At 30.4% G+C, this 2,896-nt stretch overlaps 1 long non-coding RNA gene across 1 annotated transcript; it reads right to left on the bottom strand.

Moving 5' to 3' along the window:
- Window positions 1-1,512: 1,512 nt before the first annotated feature.
- On the bottom strand, window positions 1,513-2,211 carry LOC136988953 (uncharacterized). The gene is made up of 3 exons (XR_010882841.1): window positions 2,110-2,211; window positions 1,709-2,040; window positions 1,513-1,630 (listed from the first exon to the last, which is right to left on the bottom strand). It is a non-coding gene; the product is annotated as an uncharacterized lncRNA (long non-coding RNA).
- Between the last annotated feature and the right edge of the window lie 685 nt (window positions 2,212-2,896).

Below are 2,896 nucleotides of genomic sequence, written 5' to 3' on the forward strand. Positions count from 1 at the left end.
TTCACAAATCCGTCGTTTCACAATCTTCACTTACAGAGACTGCCTTTTATTTGAGGTAAATTAACTGTTACTTAATGAACAAAGGACTAGTTTATCCTAAACACCAGATCGTGCATAAAGAAGAGAGATGAGAAAAGAGCAGATGGTAAAATGTTGTAGGTCAGAATCCGAGTTCAAAATGTTACAATTTTGAATGAAAAATTTTCAGGTGAAATTCACCTCACAAAGTAATATTCGGGAAATATGTGCGCTTATCTTAAGGTATATGTCTTGTTAATTTTAATAATGTATTTGAAGATTTGAAAGCCAAATGTATATTTAATAATTTGATTTGTACACCAAATTTTAATATATAACAACTGAAGAGGGACGATATGAGTCCGAAATGCATTTTGTTAAAGGTACTTAAAAAGAATAATAATAATAATAAAACAGTTATAACATACAAAAGTAGTCGGTAATAAGTTTGGGAAAAAACCGACACTATTTGGATTGCTGAAATAATAATTTGATACTGATCTAAACAAGAAGCTAAATGAAGAAAACGTTTATTTTATTTAAACGTCATCAGCCGGAGGAGGGATTTCAGCAAAGTCCCAAGCCTATAGCAAGAAAACTCAATTCCGTTTAAAGCGCTTTACACAATGTTGTCAGTCTATAAACGTGAGATTTTTGTGTTCTATTGGCCAGGTAAACGGAGATAAATGTCACTTTAGGATGCCCCTGTCTTGGCCAGTTAAGTGAGGTCGCCACCAGGTTGGAGTTTGATTTATATTAAAACGTGCAGTTTTACAGGGAATTTCAGAGGTTGTCACATAAGAGAAGTTTCATTGTACTTTTCTAATAAAGCGATTTTACTTCTAAAATCCCTCTGTGTTCCTCCTCTTTCGGCACTTTATTGAAACACAAGAATTTGATTAAAGTTAGATATTTCCAATTAGTATTAAAACAATTTAAACTTTACATATAATATATCCTGTATAGAATTGATTTTGAAGTGATGACAATATCTTATTTATAAGAAATTTGTTTCGTAATCTATAATGTTTTAATACAGCTGAACTATCTGAATGTATTAAAATATTACACGATAGATTCCAATATATAATAATTCTTATTTTATTAATTAAAATTATAGAAATTAGTGGTTTTGTTGGGAACTTTTTTTATTTCTGTTTTCCAATTTAATCTAAATTTAAAACGTTTCCTAAAATGTTACTTAAAATAAAACCTAATTTTATCCGCAATATTTGACTTTTTCACTTTGTATTTGAAATTCTCTTATATTGCTAATTAATAACAACCATTAACCATAACGCATTTAAATTTTAAAAAATTATTTATAAATAACTAATGAAATATGTGACGTGAATTTGATCGGTTCGCGATGGAAATTGCTTCAATATTCATTTGATAAACAGGAAATTTTCAAATAATAAACTTTTATTCATTATTTATTTGATGTTTGCCAAAGATTGATTTTAAATGTTCTCAATTAAATTTTTATATATATATTGTTTTTCTTATTAAATATTCTCATTTTCTTTCAATTTTGTCCTCCAGCTCCCAATTCGTAAAGAGCGTTGATCAGGTTGGAAATCTGATCTTTATACTCCTGGAAAAACACGAACTGAAACGCAAAGACGAAATCGTTAAAGAACGAAGTTATATAATTCACATGCTAATGCTAACACTACGTCCAACTCACTCCTATGAAGGTTAAAATGGTAATAACTCCGGGAATTAGGAGGATTTTACCGACCATCACGAAAATTGAAAATGATTTTTCTTTGGGACGAATATCCGATTCGAATGCGGAATTTTCCATCTCGTTCGGTCGTACGTAGCATTTAGCCAGAGAAATGCACTTCTCGGCTGCGCACAAAATGCGATAGACGAAAATTTTCAGCCAATGCATAAAACATTGACATGCCGATGCAAAAGCCCGATTTGTGTAATTGAACACGTTCACCAACGTCTCCCCCAAGAAGTGGCATGTCGAAGCGAAAGAACCTTCACTCGTATTATCAAAATCTTTTCCTGTAGAATACAACAGGTAATTATCACGAAAATACGTAACTAAATTTGTGAATAACTGATTAAAAATACTTTTCGAGCATTTCCAGGCCGATGAAATTGCGACGAAATACACAAACATCAGCAAAGTTGTTGATAATTTCAGATCCATGCTGAAAAGAAAAGTTGTTAAATCTCTCTCGTGTTGAACAATCAATGGAAAAACATCGTGCTTAATTAAGTCTTCAGTTCGCAACTATAATGGGTGGAGGTAGGACCTCAACATATCTCCCTTTACTCTTACCTTAACTCAATTTTTTCAATAATTTTCTAAATAAAAAGTCTCAATACCTTACTTTTCTGATCTTTCTTTCTTCTGTATTATTTTAATAATGTTTAATTGTTGTATTGTTTCAATAACGCGTAACAATGGGTTCGATTTACTATCGTATTTATTAACTGTCTAATTTCTCACAAACAAAAACAAACTTTCTTTTTGTAATGTAAAAATCTTGGGTTCGAGACCTGAAACGTCGAGAAATGTAAAAAACTGATGTTATTGTGTGTGGGAGGCACGATTTGTTCACCCAGTTTCAAGCTTAATTAATCTAGTCCGAAATGTCTTCTGTCTTAGATTCTTCTCTTCTCTAAGCAATATACTATACTGTACATTTATTTAAGATTTGCATCTTTTTTATTAAACATAATATTTCTTATGTTTAAATAAACACAAAAGCAATTTATATATATCCACAAGACAACTTTAATTAGTAAAAAACTTATTTGAGATTTATACAAAAATTAAATTATTAAATAATCGAAAAGCTAATTTTCGCTCTGAACTTCTAATTTTCGAATTTCTTTATTCGAAACGCTTCAA

The sequence above is a fragment of the Centruroides vittatus genome, unplaced genomic scaffold, assembly GCF_030686945.1.
Source record: "Centruroides vittatus isolate TY-2023 unplaced genomic scaffold, ASM3068694v2 scaffold_435, whole genome shotgun sequence".
NCBI classification, from domain to species: Eukaryota; Metazoa; Arthropoda; class Arachnida; order Scorpiones; family Buthidae; genus Centruroides; species Centruroides vittatus.